The sequence below is a fragment of the Camelus bactrianus genome, chromosome 14, assembly GCF_048773025.1.
Source record: "Camelus bactrianus isolate YW-2024 breed Bactrian camel chromosome 14, ASM4877302v1, whole genome shotgun sequence".
NCBI lineage: Eukaryota > Metazoa > Chordata > Mammalia > Artiodactyla > Camelidae > Camelus > Camelus bactrianus.
In genome coordinates this window covers 68670752-68696248 of record NC_133552.1, presented here as the reverse complement: position 1 = coordinate 68696248, position 25497 = coordinate 68670752, and the positions used below count along the sequence as shown (strand labels likewise).

Below are 25497 nucleotides of genomic sequence, written 5' to 3'. Positions count from 1 at the left end.
GCCCTGGGGGGCCAGGGTTTCTGTGTTTGAATTTCGAGGGCACACAATTCAACCCCTAACAGTTCTGCTCACGACAAAACTCCACAGCATAAGTCACGTGAGATTTACCTGTGCCTGCAAATCACAAAGGCCTGGAACTCACGCAGAGCCCGGGGCATGGCTTGTCTCTTCCCCACGACGGTGGGGGTCTGCACTGGGAGGACTCACTGAGGACCCCACAGCTGAAAATCACCCGAAGTCTTGGTCACTGACACAGCCAATGCCTGGGCTGGGACAGCTCAAAGACGAGGGCTGCTGGCCCGAGGCCGCCTGTGTGGCTGGCCTTCCTCCCAGCATAGCTGCCTCCAGTCATCAAATTTCTACCTGCCAGTCCAGGTTCGCCAGGTGAGAGCGCCAGTGAACTGGGCAGAGGGGGTGTTGACTTTTGTGATCCGGCATTGGAAGTTACAGAGCATCACTTCCTCATGCTCCCAGAGCCATGGGAAGGGAATTTGATTACACCTGTTGATGGGGAGTGGCTGTCATATTGTGGGGGGGACACGTGGAACAGGAGATAGTGAGGTGGCATCTGGGGAATGTACAACCTGCCACCAACAGTCCTCCTCTTACCCAGAGTTGTGAGATAGTCTTATATGGCCTGCCTTTTGGGATTTCCTTCTTTCTCCTTTCCTTCCTTCCTTCCTCTCTTCCTCCCTTTCTCTCTCTCTCTCTTCCTTCCTTCCTTCCTTCCTTCCTTTCTTTCATTTTCTTTCATTTCTTCTGTTAAACAAATAACATATTCCCCATTCGTTCTTAATTCAACTTTTCCATAGGAAAAAAATCTATTTGACTGATCAATCATCATAATTTAATATTTTTTCCACTACTTCTAACACTTCTTCTGAGGACTGTTTCTGTTACTTCTCTACTTTCTCCTATTACAAGCACTGCTGCAACCAACTGTCTGCATGTACCTCACGGGGATCACATGGGATGCTTCTTTAATATCTGGGTTGCAAACATTCAGAGCGTGTGGCTTACGTTTAGAGTCCTACAGAAATGATATTTATCATTACGTGACCTCCTTGAATCTAACAGATCTTAATTTAAGTTTCTGATACTATATTTTTTGATACATTAGGGTTCATAGATCTTTCTGTTTTCTATTTAGATTATCTCCTTTATCAACATTTCATAACGCCAGCCCCATTTAATTTTGTTCTTGCGTATCCTAAAATTACGTTAAACTATACCAGCGCTCTGCTTTTTCCTTTGTATCTGTCTAATTTTTTGCCCATGTTTTATCTCTCCCATCTTCACTATCACACAGTGCATCACAGACCCTGTGGTTGTCTAACATGTCACTGGGCTTCTGGGACACCTGAGGGCAGTGTGATGTTTGTTTCCTTTAAGAGCTGGTTTATGGCCTCTGTGCTTGTGGCAATTTCCCTTCTGATTGCAATAAAAATGCCGTGGTTCCAGATGTTTATTTCCTTGATTTTCTTTGTGTGTTTCAATCTGTATCTTCAAGTCATCTCCATCAGTCATGCTTGCACTCTCCATTCTGTGCAAAAGCAGCGTCTTTGTTATTCCTCCTCGCCTTGCCCTTCCCCTCTGCGTTCTGGAGATCTTCCAGCTCACCCCACAGTGCTGAGTTGTTTTTGACAGTACTAATTGCCACCATCTACTCTTCCCCACACTGATTTGTTTGCTTTATTGCACTTGAATTATTTTAATTTTTCACTTTCTCATCCATGTCCCCTTTCTTGTAAGTTTTATGGACTTTTCCTTTGGCTTCCTGGAGACCTTTGTTGAATCCCATTAAGGTTGTCAGATAATCTAGGTGGAGACAGACTCTCAGACATAGAAACAAACTTAGGGTGACCTGGGCAGGAGGCGGATGGGAGGAGGGACAAATTGGGAGTCTGGGATGAGCAGATGCAAGCTACTGTGTACAAAATAGGTAAACAACAAGGTCCTACTGCACAGCACAGGGAACTGTGGTCGGTATCTTGTAATAACCTGCAGTGGTAAAGAATATGAAAAAGCATAATACATATTCTTGCGCGTATAATCGAATCACTATGACGTACGTCAGAAAATAACACAATGTTGTAAATCAGCTGCACTTCAATTTAAAAAAAAGGCATTGTTCTAGGTGTTGTCAATTTTCAGAGGCTTTTCCTGGCCCTGACAGCTTAGGGGATGATTTTGCGGCCCTAAATAAAATCACACAACGTGAGAGCCGTGGGTTAAGTTTCATTTGGGTCAAAATGAGGACTATAGCTGGGGAGACACCATCTCAGAGAGCTCTGAGGAGCGTCTCTGAAGAGCAGGGGGAAGACCCAGTATTACATATGATTTCAGTGAAGGGGGACGTGCAGAGGCTGCTGCTAGTCACCAGGAGCAGATGTCACTGTTAATGATTTTGGTGCTTTTCTAGATATGAGGAGACTCAAGAATTAGGGCTCATAAAATCTTCTCCTCAAAGTATCTAATTACCTGAAGGCCTGTTCTGCCAGTTTTCCCAGGACACAGAGCACCCCGTGCCTGATATCCACCTCGAACTCCTTTCAGGGAGTGTCGGAGGTCAGTGGCTGTCGCGGTTCATGATCTACTCCAAGGAGGGTAGATGGCAAGTGCCACCGTGGTCCAGTCCTCGTAGAGGCAAATGGCGAGTGCCAGTGCTTAGTTGGCAACTTCCACCTCCCTTACCTGTTGGGTCGTCCCCACGTCCTCTGTGTCGGGGCACCTGTGTATTTACTCATCCTGAAGAGAGATGAGCCAGACCCAACACTGGCCAAACGACAGGCAGACCGAGGGCCAGCACCCGGCGTCCCCAGGCCCCATGTGGGGACAGATGCCCTCTTGCAGACGAGGGGGCACAGCGAAGGCTGATGGAGACAGCTGGGCACTCTCGACCAGCGTCAGCTGGGCTTCACGCCGTGTGGTCCGGAGGGCGCGTGCGCTCAGGGCCTCGCCGGCCCTTGGATGCTCTGAATCGACGAGGTACACACAGGTCTCCCCAGGCTCGTCCCCAACACGGCTCTTCCTGTTTCAGAAACACTTTCTCATCGGAGCTGCACTGCTCAGAATTTCCTGTCTCCTGAACCTCAACGTTCCTTCATTTTTCTTCTTTTCATGCAGATGTAGTGAGAGTAAGAAAAATGGGGACTGTGGTGTTGTGTTGGTTAGAGGGAGCCGCCCTGCACAGACGCTTCAGAACAACACCCATTTCTAGCTGAGGGTTGGCTGCCAAGTTTTCTGTTCCCTGAGCGGGGAGTAGAGGGGAGGAGGGAGAAGTGTCTCCGTATCGCTGTCTGGCTGGCAGTTGGCTCTGTTTGGGGCAGGGAAGAAAACATGTGTAAGATGCTCATTTCAGTGCCTCAGATTAGGGCCCTGTGGACACAGTTTTCTAAGATCTGTGTCACAAGTGCTGTGTGCTTTGCCATCTTTTGCTTCGTCTTGGAGGGCTGTCTCGGAGACTACTGGCTAGGAGTCATGCTTAATAACATGTTTCTTGGTAGACTTCCTGGGAACCCCATTTCTCTATTATAAGTGATTTTCATTAGATACACACTTAAACGTTGTTGGGTGTCCAAGGGTTGTCAGGTAGCATTAGTTCCATTGAATAGTTAAGTGCACTCACCGGGGAATCACTAACTCGTGCTGGGTGCTCGGTTCCGTGGGGGAGGCTGGCTGACGGAACCCAAGAAGGAAGGAGGGAGGGAGGGACGGAAGGAAGCAGCGGGGAGAGAGGGGGAGGGAAGGGGAACCAGGGAGCGAGGTCTGAGTCCCTGATTCCAAAATCTGCACGGTAATTAGAAACACACATCAGACGAAATAGAGCCATTTTCTACCTGCAGATCAATGTAAGTAAAAGTCCTAACTAAAAAAGAAAATGCAACTTTAAAATGAGCCAAGTGCATTTTGTTTTCCGTGCATACATGCTAATATTTCCTAGTGATGAGCTGCCGTAGCCAGAATACAAATTCTATCTGGCCAGTCTTGTTGATGTTTTTGTTATAAATTTAGAAGCATAGGACATACTATGCTTTTTATAAACGTCACAGCTTATTAAGTCACTGGAAAGCTGGCAAAACGCCCCAGCCTTTCCGTATTTCAGTAATAATTCCCAGGCTATTCTTTTGTGCGTTCCCTTCTCTTGCCAAGCGCCTGCACCAAACAATTCATTTATTTCGCATTAACTTCAGTCGTGCTCTGAGTACTTCATCCACAGCCTTACAAGTATGCAGTCAGCCCTGCCAAGGACTTCTGCCTGTTTCTGCTTTACTTCAGGTTTATCTGCTTGTTTCCACAGATTTCCAGTCCAGACTCGTTAACTGATGCAAAAAAGGATGCTTTGGAGCCTTCAGCCTCTTCCTGTTAATAGACGGCCTCTGAACGCCATGTCTTTGCAGAGACGCCCTGTCCATACAGAATTTTCCTCCGACAGGTCACTGAGAAGCCTTCCTCGCATAGAAGATGATTTGTGATTTTCCCTTCAGGATAATCGTTTCCCCAGGTAAATTGTGCCTTTGTGCCAGTGAATCAGATGAGCAGTCTGGAGCGTCCCAGCGTGGGATTCAGGAGTTACATGTGATTTTTTTTATGAAAGTGGCTTCATTTGGCCGTAAATCTGTGGTGCCCTGAAACTGTCCTCACCGTGTAGAGTTACTGAGGCTGACGTCGGGGTAGGGTGTCCTGTGGTTTTCCCAAGGCGCACGCTGAAATCACAGGGTTTTCTGATGGCCAAAATAATAATAATAATAATAATAATAACCTTTAGAGTTACAATGTGTAAATTTTGGTCAGAAATTCTACTCACAAAGGCATGTGAGCTGATAGCTTTTTGTGTCAACCTGAGGGTCTACGAGACAGTCATGGCCCCAAGAGTGTCGGGAAGACACGGGTCTAAATACTGTTCCAATTAACAGTGTTAGATAGAGATTAATTTGTTTACCATAGAGTCACAGGGCACCTGGAACATGATTGTTCATTACAAAGAAAAAATCCCACATTTGACTACGCTTAGGTGAAATGTTAATTCTGGAGTTGATAAGGCCTGGCGACGCTTGAACAAGCTAATAATATTCTAACAGAGTTTTAATAGCATGTTGATGAGTAAGACCAATGGGAAAGTGTTTTCAGTTTCGCCAGGCAGGCCGCACGCTTGTCCCTTGTACTATAAATAAGAGAGTCAGCGAAGTCACCCGCGGTGTTGAACGCTGGAATTACTTCCTGTCTGAGGTCACTAAAGCTTATTCTGGATCACAGGTTAATGACCCAACGGTTTCTTTGTAGAAGGCATGAGCTGTGCGGGAGCGTGTGTGCTAATGATGTCAGCGGCTAATTCAGCTCCTCTGTTCCCTAGGTCTGGGTCTATTTTGAGCAAATGATACCAATAAAGTTGATAGGAGAGGCGGAGAGCTTTGCCCGCGACGCTGGCACTTGAGTGGCCCCGTGGGCTTTTCTGCACCAAGCAAAGAAGTCTGGCTTTAGTCATGAGAAACGCTCAGTGACAAGGGTAAGAGGAGGGCCCCCGAATATGAGGCACCAATAACCCAGAAAGAGGCGAAGGAAGGGTGCTGTGAGCGAAAACCCCAGGGGATGACTGAATCCAGAAACACAGTGAAAAGTAAGCCAGCTGGAGCTTCACTTTGTGTTCTGCTTAAGCCTAACGATGCTCTGCCTGGAGACGGGGGCACGGAACAAAGGGCGCCTGTCAGCGCTGGCGTGCCCCGCCACAGCCTTCCTGGCCTTCGGCCTTCTCGAGGAACACGGACACTTTCAGACTGGCGTAATGGCCTGTGACGGGGCATTCTTGTAGACTTCCCGTCTTTCCAGATTATTGGCAGGGCAAAATGCAATTCCTAGGATGGGGAAATCTCCGGACATTGTGACACTTCGAAACAAATGTTCGCCCTCAGCCTCTGAGGTGCTCCGGGCTTCCCCGGCATTATGTCATCATGCAGACCCGCAAGTCCCACACTTTCTCTATGAAAAGTGCTACCCCTTGAAAAGAGTGCCTGGTCCCAGCAGTTTCACTGGGAATCCCTTCCAAACTTCAGGGTTCCTGCTGCTGCTATTTAAACCTTTCCAGAGCTTTGAAAAGACTTCTTCTTTTTTTTTTTTTTTAAATAAAGTCAACAGAAGTACAGTATCGAAATGTGATGAAAATACCGCCCAGGTGCAACCACACACACTCAAAACTCAGACTCATCCAAGTGCATCGATTTACATTCATGTATTAAAGCCATACTTACAACAACAGCAGGTAAAATCAAGGTGCATCTAAAAGATGATTCTTCGTGACCAAGCGTGAGGAGCCACGTGTACAAAGAAAGCTTTCAATTAAAAAATATATACCATACAAGTGGGTCAGGGGATAAGGAAGAGTTTACTGACACAGGAACAATCTCTAAGGCTTGAGAATTTAATTACTTAGCAAGGATCATGAAGATGGAGGCGACATTGCAAGGAAACTCTTGAAATCTTTTTTTAAAATACGTATTTGTGCACACGTATGTGCTATTAATAGGTAATATGCTGATTCTACCTCAGTATTAAGAAGATAAGACAACTAATTAAAACACCGGAAGATCTGAAGGGCACTTTACAGAAGAAGACGCACAGATGGCCAACAGGCACGTGAAAAGATGCTCAGTGTTACCAGTCACCAGGCAAACACAAGGTAAAGCCACTGTGAGGTACCAACGCACACCCACTGGAAAGTCTGGAATCCTAGTTTCCTCACCTTTCTTTGCCGTCTCCTCCCCCTTTTATCCCAGACGACGACCCATCTTTTTCTGACGCTGCAGACTGGCTCACCTCGATAGAGTTTTGTATGAACGTGCCTTCTTTACTCCTTCGTGTCTGGCTCCTTCTGCTCAGCAAAGCGATGCTGGGGGTCACTCACCTGGCTGTGTGTGTATGGACTTTATTCCTTTTCACTGGTGAGGAGCATCCCATTGTACAGATACATCCACCTTTGTTCACCTTGCTGATGGGCATGTGGGCTGTTTCTGGTTCAACTCGAACACAAATAAACTTGCTGCAAACATTTGTGTACAAGTATTTGCGGGGCACAGGGTTTTGTCTCTGTTGGGTGAATGTCTAGGAACAGAACAGCTGGGTGACGAGATGGAGGTATTTCTAACTTTTAAAGACACTGTTAAACAGTTTCCCGAAGTATTGGACTGATGTCAACTGCAATACCTCCCACCCAATCACGCTCAGGCTCTCTTGAACTCACCCCACAAGGTTTTTAATCCTCAACACCCTGTTTAAAGTTTCTTGCTGTCAAATCGATGCTTTTGCAATATAAATTGGGTCATATCCCGCCCCTGCTCAGCAACCTGCCGCGGCTTTTGTTGAACGTGGAACCACGTGGACCCTCCATGCTACCTGACCAGCAGGGCCCCACGTGACCCGGGCTGCCTGCCGCCCGGACCGCTCATCTCATCTGCGCTCAGGACGCACTTGGCTCCCCGCTGGTCCTGCTGCTCCTGCAGTAGGCCAAGCTCGCCTGGACTCTGGGGATGTGTGGGAAGCCGCGCCCGCCCTCTCCTTTCCCAGAACGCTCCTTACTCAGCTTTTCCATGAAGCACCTGCTTTATTCTGTCTCAGATACCTGATCTCTTCCCTGGAAACTTCCCTAAACACCTGATCTCCGTGACTCAGCCTCACTCACTCTGTCCTCACTTCTCCTTCCTTCACGGCGTTCTCTCCGCTTGAAATGACACCACGTTGGGCTGGCTTGTCCGTCTCACGAGGACAGAGGCCCACAGGGACGGTGACCTCATCCCTCAGATGGTCCAGGCAGCACTGCACACAAACCGCCAGAGGAGCCACGCTGGGCCCCACAAGCCTTGGCCTTTGGCTCATGAGAAGTCCATGGGGGCCTGGGCGGTTCCAGAGCCCCAGGCCATGTTCCAGGGTGTAGGGGTCAGCCCGAGAGGTGCCCCACCACTTCCTGCTGTGCCACCAGGAGGCACAGGCAAGACCCTGGAGGGAGTCAAAGGAGGAATGAGTCACTAGATCTTACAGCCCCGCCAGAACTGACACGAGTTACTCCCGCTCATACTTCGCTTACAGAACACGCCACAGGGTCACACACACCTCCAAGGCTGTGTGGGCTTGAGGAGGGGGAGAAACGATTCGGGGGTGGGCAGCAGACATGCCTACCCTGCCTCACTGGCCGTTGGACCCACAGAACCTAGAACTGGGCGACCAGGGCTTGGCTCACAGCTGATCCTCAGTAGATACTGCTCAATATGGGTAAACACATCCACATGTCGGTTTTCCTTGCCAGGGAGGCACTGTCCCCAGGAAACCCAGAACAGCTGACTGCCTCCGTCCGTCCTAACTCCCTCCTTTTGGTGCACTGTGTGAGACAGATCCTCCTCCGCTTCACTTTCCCTCCCATGAGAAATGATGCTCTTGGTGATGCACTGGGCTGCGGGGGGTCATGGGTCAGTCCTGCTCTCTCCTCAGCTCTGTCAGACGAGGTGGCAGCAGGGTTGACGTCAAGTCTCCCTCATGCAACAGCTGGAACTGTGCTGGCTGTCTGCTCAAGTGACCAAAATGCACGGTTTATACCAAAGGTGTGCAAGGATGGAGGCAGCACATCCTCACGGAGCCCAGACCGGGCTGAGCTTCACGTCTTGGGCTCCAGTAACCTCCTTGCTCTCCTGTCCTCCCCTGGTGTGGGTTTTATGTTTTTTTATGGACAGAAAGTTTTTTATAATTTTTGGTCATCATGCTAGTTTTTGAGTTGAGTCATTGTCACACTAAGCATTTTTTGAGGGTAGAATATTAATGTTTATAACTGTAGGAAGGAACACTTGTCTTGTTTACACAACCAGATTTTCCAGACGCAAAGCATCGTCATGTACAGGATCAACTGAATTACTTAGCGACACATTCCCATCGCTTCTATCTGACACATTTGTCACACGTTTGTCAATCTAAGTTATGTAGACTGGCAGGAAAGCTGTTGCTCCTTTGAAATTCTAGCAATGATAATCATACAGTGACCAAGAAACTGAGGCACATTCAACCACCAGTTGATAAAATGCTTGTGTTGAAAAATAGGTACAGAAAAAAGAGAGGTGTGGCGCCGGCACATTCACAGCCAGCCCTCCGGTCCCGCGGGAGGAAACGGCACGTCCTCAAGCGTTTGGTCAGATGAGACACAGAAGTGGGGGGGACAGGCCCGGAAATAGGGCGCCCCTGCTCCGTGCAGCCCAGCCGGAGGGAGGGACCTCACTGTCCCCACCGCCGGCCTCTCAAGCCCCTGAAAAGGAAGAGGATGTGGAGGCGGGGATCCTTTAGTAAAAACTTACGTATCTATTTGGCACAATATGAAGTAGAAATACTGATGGGAGAGCACGCTCTGTGAATACTGCGTCCGCAGAGGGTGGAAGGGTTGCTGGTCCCCTTCTGAGTCTAGGTTAGGAAAAGCAGTGTGGCCCCGTCCCCACCCTTCCCCGTGTGACTGCCCTGGAAATCCAGCCACCAGGTTGTGCGGAAGCCCAGACCCCATGAGGGGTCACATGGGGGTGCTCCTGACCCCTGCGCCAGCAGCAGCTCCCCCACACATGAGGACGAGTCCCCAGATGACACCAGGTCCTGGGCTCGGAGCATTCCGGACGACCTCCAGGCCTCACGGAGCAGGGCTGAGCACCCCCCACTGCGTCCTGTCTGAATTCCTGACCCAGAGATGGTGCGGGAGCTAACAGATGACTATTGCTGTATTAAATCACTACGTTCGGAGTCATTTCTCATGCACATTAGGTGACTAAAGCCGGCTTTGAAAGTCCCTTCCTAGAATGCAAATTACAAGTAAATGTAATTTGTATGTAATTAAATGTGAAATACATGCAAATTACTAGTATGTAAATTGCCTTGCCTTAATTATGGTCACAGAGATTAGGAAAAAACTATGGTATTTGCACACCAGTTTTGTTCTTTAATTCCAGCTCTAAAAAATGTATACCTATTTAAATAGTTATGAAAATTTAAACATAATTTAAACATAATTTGGGGGAACATTTGTATTACTGATGCTTCTGTTGCATGACGGATAAAAGTGTGTATACATATATCCTCCATGTGAAATGCCCACAGTACCCAGGTGATCTCCAACCAGACAATGATCCAGCGTAACAACATGTCTGTGTTATATGTACTAAGACAATGTCGTATTCATTGTAAAATTTGACTCAGAATTGTAGTACACATGTAAATTTAAGCCACAGATTATGGTCAAAAATGGATTTCTAGCATGGCCGATTCTAATGCACTTTGCAAAAGAGTCGACCAACATGTAGGGCTGTTTATTAGCAAGCCTGAGTTCCCACCTGAGACTCCGCGGAGCTGAGGCCGCACGTGATTCTTGTGCTCACAATCTCTCTCTCTCTCTTTTTCAGTGAAGTCTAACTCTCAAAATTCAATTTGATTTAATTTTGTAGGTAAAGTATTTCTGTTTCCTCTAAAACGACCTCTTGGATGGGATGTGTGAATACACGACATGGGCCCAGGATGACCGTGCTCCCGACTTCTCCTGGCAAAACCCCTGCCTCGCCCACCTGACCTGCGCGACACAGGGCTTACGCAGGTACCCCGTGGGTAACCGTCTCTAGCCCACGCTCAGATGTGTAGTCTTTAAAAAATTTAGCATCTGAGCCCTGGTTGCTTTTAAAATTCTATTTGGGGCTATTTCAACGTATCAATGTCTATCCTGGTGTGAAAATAGCAAAGCAGCAGCGGCTTCTGCTTTGAAGCACCATTTTCTTTCCCTTCCCTGCCGACCGTGTCCCAGCACGGGTCCCAGCAGAGCCTGGGGTCCTGGGAGGTGTGGGGTGGGGACCCTGCGGAGGAGCACAGAGGTGTGTCCTGCTGACGCCACACCTTCTCTTGGGGACCCTGGTGGCAGCCACCCTGCCCTTACACGCCGTCCTCCCGGACAAGGTGTGCTCACGTGCCGGCTTCACGGGCTGCACGCTGACGCCAGAGTTGGAGGTGGGGCGTGGCTCTTGCTGTTGCAGACTGACTGGTCCCACGCAGAGAAACAGAGGTGGCTTCCCTGAGGCCAGGTGATGGGTCAGCTGGGACCCAAAGAAGAATACGCCTAGGTCACCAGTCAGCTGCGGCTGCTCCCCGAACCTCAGGCATGCCTCTAACGCAGTGGAATAAAAATCGACGGCATCCATGAGAAATGCCTGATTAACTAGAGAAAGACCAGTGTCTGCTCTGCCCGTCCTTAAATACCTGGGGTGGAGAGGGGGCCAGAAACTCACAGCGAGCCCAGCCTGTCTCCACGGCCCGGCTCCCACATGGCCATGTCTGCTCTGCACCCCATCTCCCAAGGTAGGTGCACCGGCTGTCCCCTCATCCTTGGAAATAGTGAGACTGTGTCCCCAAGGGAAAACAGTACTGGATGAGTGAACCGTCCTCATCTGCCTGGTCCTCCCCTCCCTCCCTCCCTCCTTCCCTCCTCTCTTCCCTCCCTCCCTCCTTCCCTTCCCCATCCTCCCCTCTCTTTCTTTCTGCTTTGCTTCCTTTTCTCCTCTGTCTTCTCTTGTTAGTCAAAGTGCTCAGTGTCTCCATGAAATGCGTTCCAAAGATGTTACTCTGAAGCACCCTCTGCCTTAACTCAGCTCTGGGCTCTAACTAGGGCCGGTGGTCCTGTGAGCTCCGCGTGAGGCTCCCGCTCAGCAAGCGGTCACGGAGTGAAAAGGCTGACTGTGGGCCACAGCCTGCCTTTCCCTAGTGTGGACACAAATTGGTCTCCTTTTCTGACACCTGTCAAAACCTTGCCGGGAGCCAGGGACAGCCTGGCCTGTTGTGGTTTCCCTTTATCTGTGAATCAGTATCAAAACGTACTGCTGTGGTTGGCTCCTGGGTTTCTTGGATTTTTGAGATGTTTTTCATACCAGTTAAAACGATTATTTTATCAGTGACCTTTGTAGATGAACTCTGGAGTAAACAGGAAAATATTCAGCCGCTGTGAATTATGTAATACTCTGAAATCGTCTAGACAGTGTGAGGAGGGCAGCAGATGGAGCAAATTCTTAGAAATGGAAAGCAATTTAGCAACAGAATTCTCAACCAAGACAATCTCCATCTCTCTCCTGTCACCATCTTTCTGTCGCCCTCCTTCAGCCTTTTGCCCCTCAACCCTCTGGCCCCAAGACACAGAGGGATTTACTTGGAGTCGGTTGTGTCTACCCTTCTGACTAATTTAGAAACGGGGTGCAATGTCGGCTACGGGCTCATCCATCATATCTCCTCAGTCCCCTTGCTGCCTGGAAAAGTTGCAGTAGGTGAAGGGTCAAGGGTTTTTCCAAAGCAAGGAGCACCAGTGAGCGCGGGAGGGACGACTTGATCTCCGCAGGGGGAGGTTTGAAATGGAGGAGAACGGCTAAGACCCCTTGGATCACAGTGTTTTAACCGCAAACCGCATCTTCAAGGGCTCTCCTCTTCCAGGGACAGAAAACGGCACATTAACAAGCCTATCTTAGAGCGATTCACCTGGTGGGAGTACAGTGAGAAGGTGAGAGAAAGACAGGCTCAACAGTCCAGTCATCACATCCCGAGAAATCAGCTGGCGGTCTGATGAATGAATAAACGCGACACTCCTGTCATGAGAACTTTATTCCTGAAGGAGGATAAAATAAAGCAGAACTCTGTGTCAAGGTCCGTTTGAAGGTTCAAGAAAGTATGAAGTGGGTCCCTGACCCCTGCAAAGCTCACACATTCATTTGGGAGCAAAGTGAAATGCAGATGAAGGTGGTGACCAAACCATGGAGGATGGGGTCCCCTCAAAGGACCAAAGTGACAGGCTGATGGCAAAGGTCAAGTTCCCTTTGCACCGGGGACTCAGAAATGGTCGGCAGGGGAGATGGAGGGGAGCTGGCCCCGGGAGGAGGTGAACCAGAGACAAACACAGGGCAGGGCACAGCCTTGAGGACGGGAAGGAGATTTGAGGACAGGAAATGATGTGGGCCAGGCGGAGCGAGGAAGGAGAGGAAGGGCCGGAGGCTCGGCTGGGTCTGCAGTCCACGCCGTGTCTGGAATGAGGTTCGGGCACTCCTGATGTCTCGAGAGCTCCACACGGCCGTCACGCGTGTGTCCTGCAGGACACGTGCCCTGGGGTCTCCCGTGCACCCACGCGGGGTTGCAGCCGCCACCTGTCTGGCTCCCGCTCTCATCTGTAGAGGCTGGGAGGCCAGTGTCTTTGCTGGGGTCCCCTAAGCAGACCTGGAGACAGGGATTTATGTGCAAATAGTTTATGTGGAAGCAGGACAGGGGTGGGTGGGGGCACGCGGCCAACAAGGAATGACTCGTCCAAGCACAGGCAAGCTCTTCTGCACGTGGCCGCTGCCTGTCATGGCTCAGGGGCCAAGGGATGGTGACCAGGTGGGCTGGGTGGGGCGATCACACACCCACCCCGGGTCCTGGACCCTCTGCGGCCAGGCTCTCCCGGGTCGTGAAAGCTGAGGGCAGATGGACGGCGGTAGGACCTGCTCCTGCGGGCGGGCCCGGAAGGCGGGAATCTAGGACCAGGCAGGGAGCCCCTCATGGCACCAGCCACATGCGCAGCTCCTGGGGTCTGGCCGGGCGCACTTGAAGAGCTACTGTGGAATGAATCATTCCCCAAATGAAAACAAAACAAAGCCAAATCGCCATTTCTATAGAGCTTCTTCATGGACTTTTCCTGACTGTGGATCCCAGAGGGCTCTCATCTGTTGCCACCTTTGGTTACCACGGATTACCCGGGTGTCACTGCTCCTCTGCCAAGCGTGTCGGGGCGAGGTGGAGGGAGGGGAGGGGGCTGCCTGGTTAGGACTTTCCAAAACTCCCCACAGAGACAATGGTAGCAAACTGACACGGAGAGAGACACGAGCAGAAGGATGCTGAGGAAACAATTTGGGGACATCAAAATGAGTCTCTGAACAACTATCTCTTGTAAATGTAACACCTTACTACTTCCAGGGAAGGTGAACTTTGGCTTCCGCCACCAGGAGGAAATGCAGTGATTTCTGGAAGCATACCAGGATCGATGCTGACAAACCGTGAGAAAATGAGACTGTCCCTAAACAGAGACTGGCCTCTGCCATTTCTGTGTCCCCTTTAAAAGAAGGCAGTGATTCAATTAGTGGATTCAATTAAAATTGACCGAGAGCCCCAGACGCCCAGGATCAGGTGTCCTGTCCTCTCCAGCCTTCTCACCTTTCACTGACTGGAAATTAACCTCCGCGGGGCTGTTGCTCCAGGAACCTTAGCACGGGCTTCACGCGACGATTTGAAAGAACAAGCATGACCAAGTTTTCCCAGAAGCCTTTAAAAAATAACCTCCCTTCTCAGCAGTGCTTCCCGAGCCGCCCATCACCTGTGTCACGTGGTGCCCTTTTCTGCGCTCACAGGACTGGGCCAAGCAGGTCACGTTTGGAGATGAAGCCAGCTAGTCACTAGCAAATCCAGTCCCTTGAGGGCCACTTGCGGTCACGTGAGCAGCTTGCGTCTCCTGGGTCAGAAAAGACTTTTACGTGGAACAGAAGCAGAAGGCAAACAGGGACGAAGGGGCCGTGGGACTTGGTGCCCCTCCCAGAGCTATGCATTTGGGACCTGGGAGCGTTCATCTAGGTAGGTTTCTAGTTTACATAGTCAACTAACAGGGGACAGATTTACAAATAAAAATGAAGAGAAAAGATGTGCGTCTGTTTCTGACACCCAGTATTTAGCCAAGTCTAAATATAACTGCAAGTAATCAAACTGCAAGGCATTTTATCACTTAAAATGTCTATCAGAAAATGAGATTCTGTCATTTGCAACCATGTGGATGGACCTGGAAAGGTATTCTACTCAGCGAAAGAAGTCAGAGAAAGACAAATGTATGTTTTCACGTATATGAGGAATCTAAAAAAAAATTAAAAAGGAACAAATATAACAAAACAGAAAGAGACAAATGCAGAGAACAAACCAGTGGTTATCAGCGGGGAGTGGAGGGGGGCAAAGTAGGCGAAGGGGACTAAGAGGCACAAACTGCTAGGAGTAAAATAAATGTTACAAGAGGATACGCATGACCGGGACGTGATGCTGCACACCAGAGATGGACACGTTGCAACGGACTACACTTCAACAAGAAAATAAATAAATGTTACAAGAATATAACATAGAGCACAGGGAATATTGTCAGTATTTTATAATAACTTTGTATGGAGCGTAAACGTAAAAATATCTGATCGGTCTTATGCGCACCTGAAACTAATATAGTACTACTGTAAGTCTACTTTATTTGAATAAATAAAAAGTATACATCACATACAGAATTGCTGCCTTCATGTTTTATAGGACGAGCCAGCAAAAACACCTGGCAGATTGCCCTCACTGCACCCCCTCCCCCCGCCCCAGCCTCCTCCCTCACCATCTGGAGAGCCTGGAAGTAGGAAGAAGGCGGCTTCGTCTTGTCCTCCTGATGCCTGAGGCTGGGGGTGCCTGCGTCATCACCGTCTGCTTTGTGGAGGAAGAGCCTCTGATCTGAGCAACCCAATTTGTGAAAAAGCCCTCTGTCCTGGCTCCCTCTAAGCTGTCGTACAAGTGCCACAGCTGTGGTGCCCATGCTCCTCCCGCATTTACCCAGCTCTCACAGGCGCTGAGAAGACAGGACAGGTGAACACGGCTGGTGCTCTGGACGCCTGGGATCCGCTGGAGGGACCAGCCGCTTCCCCCTCCTCCATCTTCTCCTGGTCAGGCCCCCCTTGACTCACAGGACCCAGCTGAGGCACCCTTTCTCTTTGGACGCCTTCCTTCCCGGTTCCCCAGAGTAGGGGCTGTGCGCCTCTTCCGTCCTCATGACACACACAGCTCACGGTGCGTTCTTGTAATTGCCCTTGACTTGTCTGAATTCCTCTCCCCCTACCTTCACAAGTGAGAGCTCTTCCGTCCCAGGACTGGCCACACAGCAGAGAACCCACAGGTATTTTACGACAGAATGGAGGAAATCAGAAAGTACAGTACATTGGGACAAGCTGCCTGATGGGGTGTGTGCAGTGAAGATTTTCCTGGACCAAGGATGGTTTCAAGGATGAATAGGAGTTTGTCCAACAAAGAGCAGGGAACAGCCTCGGAGGCAGAGAACCATGCATAGGCACCAGCTGTGCAACAGTGTCACTTGGACTCCAGGGCAGGTTCCCGCCACACGCTGTAGGGCCCTGCAGGGAGAGAGGAGGACTGGTCCAGAGGGCAGGTGGGAAGGTGGCCAGGGCATCGCAGAGATAACCGGGGGCAGTGTGGGGGGCGCTGGGTGGTACCCTAGTTCTGAGGCCGTCACTGACTGGCGGAGAGACAGTCAGGTTATGTAACCTGACGGCTCTGACATGAGTGTCACTGGGGAGCCCAACCAGTGTGTCCTGGAGGAACTCTCCAAATGGACTTGCCTTGGTCCAGGCCCCAGAATTCTGCTCCGTGGGTTCTGGTGGGCCTCCCTCTTATTCAGCAAAGGCTGACAGGCAGTTGGAGCGCCGTTGTAACAATCTGTGCTGAATTAACTTGTGGAACCATCGTCACAACCCCGTGAGGAGGTCCTGTGTGACTCCCCCACGTAGGAGTGAAGGGGAAGGGACAGGTCTGGCACCCGCGCTGGGGCATTCCGAGGTCGCTCTGACCAGCAGGCAGCTTTGGGGAGAGCAGGTGCCCTGCCCCTCCCTGCAGCGCACGAACACCTTCCGTGGTGGCCGCGCCCCGGGGAGGGACACAGATGAGAGCGCCAGCGCGCTGCCGGAGAGACGCCGGCCGTGCTTTCACGCAGACGGAGGCGGCCCTGTCACTTTTATGGACCATCGCAGTTACCACGTGACTGACGGGCTTCATTCCATCCTTCGCGTGGAGGCTTCCTCGGTGAAGGAGTTCCCGCGTTCACAGCCAGCCGCCCTCCTCCTTTTACACTCCGGTCGGTTCCTCTCGGGTTCCTCGTCTGTCTCTAGCCCGGTTTCTGCAGTTTTCCAGAGCTTCGCGTTCATTCCCTAAGAGCACAGGACGGGCTGTCAAGGGGCTGGGGGAGAAGGGCGGCCCCTTTGTGAGGGCCGCGCCGGAGGATGCGCCGCGCCCCGAGGCTGCGCCGCGCTGCCCGCTGCCTTCTGTCTGCGCGCCCGGCTGCGCTCGCCGCCTGGCAGTAGGTTGGTGCCTCCCACTTGAGAAACCGCTTTCTCTTCTCTTCGCGTCACGTGTGTGCTCACCCAGAAAGAGGAGAGTGACTGTCCGGACGCCACCGTCCTCTCCTCCGGGCTGGTCCTCGCCTCCCGGTCTGGGTGCCCCAGGTGGTTTCCTCGCAGCTAACGCCTGATTATATTTCAAGGGACTGTTCTGTGCTGTTCCCGGGAACCCGGCCTTTCTCTTTCCTTCTGGAAGGAGGCCGTCATGTCTCCCTCTGGGAAGGAGAAGAGAGGGTTTTGGAAAGAGTGGTGTTTTCCCCAGGCCAGGTGTCTGCCCCGCGTCCTGCCGTGAACCTGCCTGGCAGACGAGGACACCGTTCTCTGGGACTTATTTCTGCATTTCCTGTGTAATTTACTCCAGGCTGGGATCTTCTGAGAAATTATGACAACTAGGGTTTGTTTTTTTTTTTAAATTCTTCTCATCTGTTGGAAACAGACACGCATAACAGCCAGTCCTACTGGCTGACAGAAATTGGCATTAGCCATCACACTTTATCTTGGTATGACCGTGTGGTCACTCAGGATGCTTGCTCTGTGAGTCCAATCTTACTGATTTTAACATTTCCAGGCAATCAAGATACTTTGATGTCAGACGACCTCAGGTCAAGTTCTCTCTCAGAATTTTATGAGCCGTGTGATCTTGGGGAGGTAATAACAATAAAGTCATTCTAATAACTGAGCGGCATGTGTTGAACTCTTTCTCTGGGCCAAGCATGGTGCGAAACACGGAGCAGGAATTGTCACGCTTGCATCTCGTGGGTACCCTGGGCAGGTAGGTGAGTCACGCACCTTACCTGTCCCATGTGGCTTTGATGTGGGGAAATTAAATTGCCTCACTAAACCCAGAGATGGTTCTGGGCATCAAAACAAGTGGCCCCTATGAAAGGACTTTGTTCTTTGCAAAGCAACACACAGATGTACGAGGCTGCTGTTTTGGCTCCTATCTGAGCACAGTGCTGACTCACTGTTCATAGTCCAGGCAGGCAGAGATGTTCTGCCAAGAGCAGGGCAAAGTCGACACTGCTCAGCTCAGCACACACTCCCCGGGGGGCGCGGGTGGGAGGGGAGGGCTCCAGCCACCCCCGTGACTGTGAGCAAGGCAGCCCAGCCAGCACGGGCGAGGGTTTGGCTCCATCACCCACGACCCTGCGTCCGACAACCTGCAGGTGCTAATCAGACGTTCCACTGTCCGAAACCTTGGAGCGTTCACTCTAACAATGTCTTCTTAATTTTTAATAAAACAGCTGACACTTGTCTGTGTACGTAAGTCTGAAACAACAATTGAATCTAATTGTAATGACCACTGGTGACACCATTTCCTCCACTGTGGAATTTTTTATTAAGGACCAATAATTCCACTTTAAAATGTTGTTGGACCACTTTCCGTGTTTTAGTCATGCATTTAGAGCTAAATTATTGTGGCTGCATTTATCTTACTGTCCCAGGCTATGTGTTAAATGCAAAATATATATATGTGCTTTGAACCTGGCTATAAAAATTTGCCACTGGGTATTATAATAAAATTCTATTTTCCAAGAACAAGCTTTGATCAGAAGGCAGGATTTTATTAAAGAATTGCAAATGCTTTATGGCCCTTCTTATGTGTGTGTGCCTGAGTGTGTGTGTGTAGACCTAACTGGTGTTTAGTTGAATTATGTTTCCCCCAAACTCATATTTTGAAATCCTCACCCCCAGTACCTCAGATCATCACCTTATTTGGAAATAAGGTCTTTGCACATGTAGCCAAGATGAAGTCATTGGGGTGAGCTTTAGTTCAGCCTAACTATGTCCTTATGAAAAAGGGAAATTTGGACCCAGAAGCACGTACGCTGAGAATGTCATGTGAAAATGAAGGCAGTGACCAGGGTGATGGATCCACAAGCCAAGGAACGCCAAAGACCGCCAAAGACCACCAAAGACCGCCAGCAAACCATCACAAGCTGGGGGAGGGAAATGAGGCAGATTCTCCCGCACAGCCTTACAGGCAGCCCACCCTGCCCACACCTGGATCTCAGACTTGTGGCCTCCGAAGCTGTGAGAGAATAAGTTTCAATTGTTTAAGCCACTCAGTCTGCGTATTTCATTATGGCGGCTCCTGCACACCAGTATAAATTTACAGATGATGGATGGATGGTAGGTACAAGATGATAGATGCATAGATGATAATGAGATGATAGACTCAGCAACCTGCTGTGTATCTACAGTCCTTTTCTTGTCCGTAGGTTTCTTGTCTGTAGGTTGAAGTAGAACATACATTCAGACAAGTGCACGTGTAGTAAATGTACAAACTGGTAACTTCCTCAAAGTGGACACATCTGTTAACCACCATCCAGATTAAGAAACAGAACATGACTGGCACCCAAGAGGCCACTGTCCCAGTCACAATCCACCACCCTCCCAGAGGTACAGCTGCCCTCATCCCTATCCACATTGATTAGTTTGCTGATTTTGAAATTTATAAATGCAGCGTCATAGAATGTGCCCTATTATGGAGCTGACATTTTCTCCTTACTGTTGCGTTATGAAATTCACCCGTGGTGTTGGCTGTAGCTGCAGTTCACTCATTTTCACCACTGGATAGTATTCCATTGCATAAACAGATCACAATTTACGTGTCATTTTATGACAGAAGGTCATGATGGCAGTTTGCAACTTGGGACTATTACAAGTAACATTGCTGGAGATACTTTCATTTAAGTCTTCGGTGCTCATCTGTGGGCATTTTGGGTGAGCATATGCTAAGGAGTGGAACTGCCGCACTGCAGAGTGTGCATATGTTGAGGTTTAGAAAATACCACCAGTTTTCTACGGGAGTGCCTGCTCTGTGTGCTCTCCAACTCTCATTCCGCACCTTCCCTTTTTCCTCTCTCTCCTCCTCCTGCTTGCTCCCGCCGTCCTTTCTGTCTCTGTCTGCCTTTCCTTCCTTTTTTCTTTTCTATTTTTTGTAACTGTGGTCATTCTGGTGAGTAGGTTCTGTTGCATTTTATTTTTATTCCCCTACTGAGTTTAAGCATCTTCTCATTTTCTCATATGCTCTTTGGCTGCTTGGACAGACTCTTCTGTGAAGCACCATCTCAAGTACAAGCTTTTATAAAAAGACAGTTTTCTCTCTTTATTTTTCTTTTAGATAAGCAGGAATTCTTCATTTATTCTGACAAGTCTCTTGTTAGATATACGTATGGCAGAATCTTTGCCCACTTTGTAGTTCACATGTCCAAGTTCTTAATCGTGTCTTTTCATGAACAGAAGTTCATAATTTAAATAAAGGAAAGTTTATCTTTTTTTTCTTGTTCTGGGTAGCACATTCTGCATTCTGTTTAAGAAAATTTTCCTACTCCAAAGTCATAAATATACTTTACATCCCATGTTTAGATCTACAAGCCATCTGTAATTTATTTTTGTGTATATTATAAGATAGGAATCAAACTGTATTTGTAAAAAACACGGATACTCCATTAATTCTGTAGCATTTATGGAAAAGATCATGCTTTCCCCGCTATACCACTGTGTCACCTTAAACCTATATTAAACGAATGTATATGAATGAGCATTTTTCTCAGTTTGCTTTTAGTTTGTTCATCCTTGTGACAGTAACACACTATTTTAAAATTGTAGCCATGTAATAAGTCTTGATATCTTCCAGTGCAAGTTCTCCAATTTTGTTATTCTTTTTCAAGATTGTCTTGCACTCACATTTTTGAAACACATGATGATATTTTGATTGGGATAGTTGAGTCTACAGTTCGAATCACAGATGACTTTCTGTGCCTCAATCCATGAACATAGTATATTTGTTTATTTATTTAGGTATTCTTTGATTTATTTCTATAAAGTTTTCAGCTTAATTACTTTTGTTAGATTAATCGCTAGTTGATGTGTTTTTGATGCTATTATGTTTTATGTCATATCCTATTTGCTTATTTTTCTGGTATGTAGAAATACAATAGATTTTTGTATGTGAACTTTTTTACCACTGGAATAGATAAATCGGCATGTTAATTTTAGCAGTTTGTCTGTGGAAGCTTTTGGATTTTTTTATATGTGTTATAATGTTGTCTGTGAGTAAATCCACATTCGCTTCTTCTTTTCTAATCCTCATACATTTTCTTTCCTTAAAACATTGGCTAAGAACTCACCAGAGCCGTTCAACAGAAGTGGTGTTAGCACACGCACTTTCTCAGTGCTGATCTTGGGGAGAAGTATCTCAATATTTTACAGTGAAACATGACGTTTTTCTAATAGGTTTTGCTGTAAATCACCTTTATCAGATGAAAGAAATTTCCTTTTATTCTTGGTGATTTTAAAATCATATATGTATGTTGAATTTTATTAAGTAATTTATTTGTATCTATTAGTACAATCTAGTGTAGTGAATGGCAATGATCAATTTCTAAATGTTGAATCAATCTTGCACCCCCAGAATAGGTCTCGGCTTGGTTCGGTGGGTTGTACATTTTATGTATTGACTGATTTAGTTTTCTAATATTTTGTTTAGAATTTTTGTATGAAAATGATGACTTGTAATTTTCCTTTTTTTGTAATATCATCCTTAAATTGGTTACTATTATTATGCTGACTTTATAAAAAGCTGAGAAGTGCTCCCTGTATTTCTATGACCTGAAATAGTCTGTGTAAGATTAGTGTTTTTTCTTCCTTAAAAATTTAGAGACTTTTACCAGTGAAGCCATGTGACTTGGATGTGTGGGAGAGTGGGGTGGGGGATGAAGGTGTTTAACTGAGTGATAAGTTTGTTTGCAAAGTATAGGACCCCTCAAGTTTTCTATCGATTCTTATCTTCTTTTTGATAAGCTGTGTTCTTTTAGGAACTTATCTTTTTCATATACATTTTCAAATGTACTGGTATAAGGGTTATGTGTAATACCCCTTACAAACTTTTCAACGTCTGTAAGTTCTATAGTGACTTGCCGTTTTTAGTGATTTCCAAATTTTGGTAGTATTTGTCCTCTCTCTCTCTCTCAGTCTCTCAATCTTGTCAAGAACATAACAATTTTATCATTCCTACAAGAAGAGCAACTTCTCGACTTACCTGTTCTCTCTCCTGTATATTTGGGTTTTCTTCATTAATTTATACTCTTGTAACTACTGTTTCTTTTCTACTATTCCCTTCGTGTTTAATGGATTTGGGTTTTCAAACTCCTTGAGCATTTACAGAGATTATTTAATATTTAGCCTTTCTTTTGTAATACATAAATTTAGCTGTAAACTTCCTCCTAACTACAGTTTTTACTTCACCCCACAAGTTTTATTACGTTGTATTTTCATTCTAATTTAGTCAAAAATATTTTCTAATTCCCTTTGAGACTGCTTCTTTAACTCACAGGTTTTCTTTACACGTATCACTTAATCCCCAGCATTTGGCAGTCCCTGATTGTATACATGTATTTACCGACTGCCGGCTTATTTCCGCTGTGGCCGCATCACACAAGCTTTTCATGGTTTGAAATGTGTTGAGATGTGTTTTATGTTTGCAATTTCAGCAAATGTTTATGGACGCTCACCAAAAAAATCGTATTCCTCCCTGGCGGGCCGGTGACGCTAATTTAATTCTGGGTGCAGCTAGAGAGCACCCGTGCCCCTTGATCCACTTCTTTGGCTTCCTGGAGATGCGGAAGAGAACTTTGAAGCTCTGACAGCTTACGCAGCCGTCAGCAAAAGGACGAACTCTATTAGAGGGACGTAGCATCAGTCGAGGAAGATGGCAGCTGATCTGTGAGCAGTGAATTTGTGCTCCCTCTGAGGCCTCTCACACCCCTGGGGGGGGTCTCTGGTTGGAACGAGACCTGCTCTCCTTGGTAGCGAAGCGCAGAAACACTCTAGGACGCTGCAAAGGCGTGCTTCCCTCCCTGCGGTCTTTCGAAAAAATTTTTGTTTTGTTTTTGTTAATAGAGGTACTGAGGGTTGAACCCAGCACGTCATGCGTGCTAAACAGGTGCTCCGCCGCTGAGCTCTACCCTCCCCAATTCCTGCGGTCTGAAGTCCTTCCACTCATCCCTCTGTCTCTCCCTGTGCCTCCACTCCCTTTGGTCAGGCTCCCAGCAGCCCTTCTCAGAAGGGACCACAAAGCTCAAAGCTAACAGACTCTTGCCTGGTCCTGTTGTTGCCTCCAATCTCTCATCTCTGCAAATAAGATTGATCTTAAATCCACATCACCCACATCACTCTTTCAAGTGGCTTCATACAGCCTGCACGGTAAAGTCCAAACATGTCACCACGATTTCTGAAGCCGTGTGACCAAGCCCGACCCTGTACCCTGCCTCCACGCCTCATGCACGTGTGCCTGGCCCCCAGCCGTTCGGTACAGCCCCTCACTCTCGTGATTTTATGCAGTGGCGTCAGCGTGGAATGCTTGCTGCTCCTCACCTAAGCCTGCTTATTCTTTTGCTTCAGCTCCTTCCCAGCATTCTTTCTGAGCACTTTCCTAAACCCCTTCACAATCTCATATTTTGTCCCTTCTCTGAGATCCCATCCTGTTCCGTTCCTACTGCTCCTGTTTCGCTTTTGTGTGTGGTGTTTCGTGTCCTTCTCTGCCTGACTCCCCAGAGGGCCAGCTCCTGAAATAAGGGACCCTTGGTGAAAGCAAGCTCACCAGGATTTACATGCGTCTTTGCAGACTCACTCAATGAATGAATGTGGAATGGAATCCCCTAGAGTCTGCTATTGCCCATAGTAACTTGGAAAGTATGTGCACTTCTTAGAACCAGTTTTTCAAGTGAAATGAGTCATCTGAAGGTCAGGCTATCTCAGTGTGAGATTTGGTAAGTGCGTCTACAGTGTCTACAGCGGGAAGCACTAAGAAAGCAGTAGCTCTGGGTCGGGGCTAAACAGGATTAAGTAGAAAGGGAGGTGTGTGTCGCCTTCCAACTTAGAAGATTAGAATTTCCACTTTCTCTGTATTAAAAATAAATCTGCTATCTGAAATCAAAGGATGTGGTCAGGGAGTGTCCCCTCCCCGCATGCCCTTGGAGAGCCGAGCCTCTTCACTGTGTTTCAGAGTTTGCCTCTGTAATCCCGAGTTCAAATGGATCAGCTGCTGCTGGAGATGCTTGAGGCAGGAGTTACTGGGTTGGCTGAGAAGTGTTGTAGCAAGGAGTTCAGACGGTCTCCCGATTCCATTTCATGTGCTTATCCTTTTCTGGAAAGAAGAGGAGAAAATTATTCTATTACGTGTCATGGTGCGACGGGCTTCTCATCCACCTGGCACCAGGCTGGAAACCTTGACTCAAGGTTCAAATCTACATCTCTTTCATTCACTGCCTCAGTTTCCTCTCCGGTGAAGTGGGTTTAATCACAGCACCTCACAATGTTAAATGACTCCATAGATAAAGTGCCTGGAACGGTACCCATAAATATGGAGAAGGTAATGATTACTGCAAAGAGGCAGGTCTCCTGACTTCTATCAGCCCTGAGTTTGCTCCTCTGTCTCCCTTTCTGCAGAATGAGCTAAGCTCTGTGGCCTTTCAAGACCGTGGCCACAGCCCACGTCACTCACGAAGACTTCGCACTTCTATCTTGTGAGATCAGCTCTTCGAAGACCAGCACGCTACCAGATTCTTTTGTGATGGTTCATTTCATGTGTCAACTGGACTGGACGTGGGGGGCCCAGATTAAGCATTCTTTCTGGGTGTGTCTGTGAGCGCTTTTCCAGATGAGATTAGCATTTGAATTGGTGGATTCAGTAAAGCAGCTCGCCCTCCCCTCTGTGGTGGGGAGGGGGCATCAGCTAGTCCACTAAGGGCTTGAACGGAACAAAAGAAGAGGACGGAGGAGTTTGCTGTCTTTCCTTCTGGCCTGCCTGGTACAGCTGGGGCGTGTTGTGGCCCCCTGCCCTCCGACTGCGATTCCTGTGCACCTGGTACTCAAGCCTTTGGACTTGGACTGAATTACTCCACCAGCTCTCCTAGGTCTCCAGCTTGCAGGTGGCACATCAGGGGACTTCTAGCCACCTACGCATCTATCCATATATCTGTCTAGCTAGCTAGCTACACATCCAACCATCCATCTGGCTGGTTCTGTTCCTCCAGAGAACTCAGACTAATACAACTTTCAAGTAGGTTATATTGAACTCCTCAGCTAAATTTTAATCTTAAATTATTCATTTATTAATTCGTTTTCTCAACAAGCATTTATTGAGACCATGTTCCTGGCTTTACACCCTTCTGTTCGGTCAGCGCACCTCGGTTACCTGTGAGCTGTATCCTTACAGTGCGATGATGAGCTCACAGTCTAGAGGTTGTCATTCTAGCATCATAACCAGCACTTACATTGCATTTAATTGCAT

General features: G+C 48.1%; 2 long non-coding RNA genes across 3 annotated transcripts in view; one reads left to right on the top strand and one right to left on the bottom strand.

Moving 5' to 3' along the window:
- Positions 1-7596, bottom strand: part of LOC141579789 (uncharacterized) — a 13564-nt gene extending 5968 nt beyond the window's left edge. The window contains exon 1 of the long non-coding RNA XR_012511773.1: positions 6899-7596. This is a non-coding gene — a long non-coding RNA (uncharacterized LOC141579789). The remainder of the gene's footprint in view (positions 1-6898) is intronic.
- Positions 3740-25497, top strand: LOC123616122 (uncharacterized). 2 transcript variants are annotated; one of them, XR_006723979.2, is made up of 4 exons: positions 3740-3851; positions 4301-4504; positions 10455-10600; positions 24654-25497. It is a non-coding gene; the product is annotated as an uncharacterized LOC123616122 (long non-coding RNA). The 2 variants fall into 2 exon arrangements; XR_012511774.1 differs by lacking the exons at positions 10455-10600; positions 24654-25497 and adding an exon at positions 5354-6603.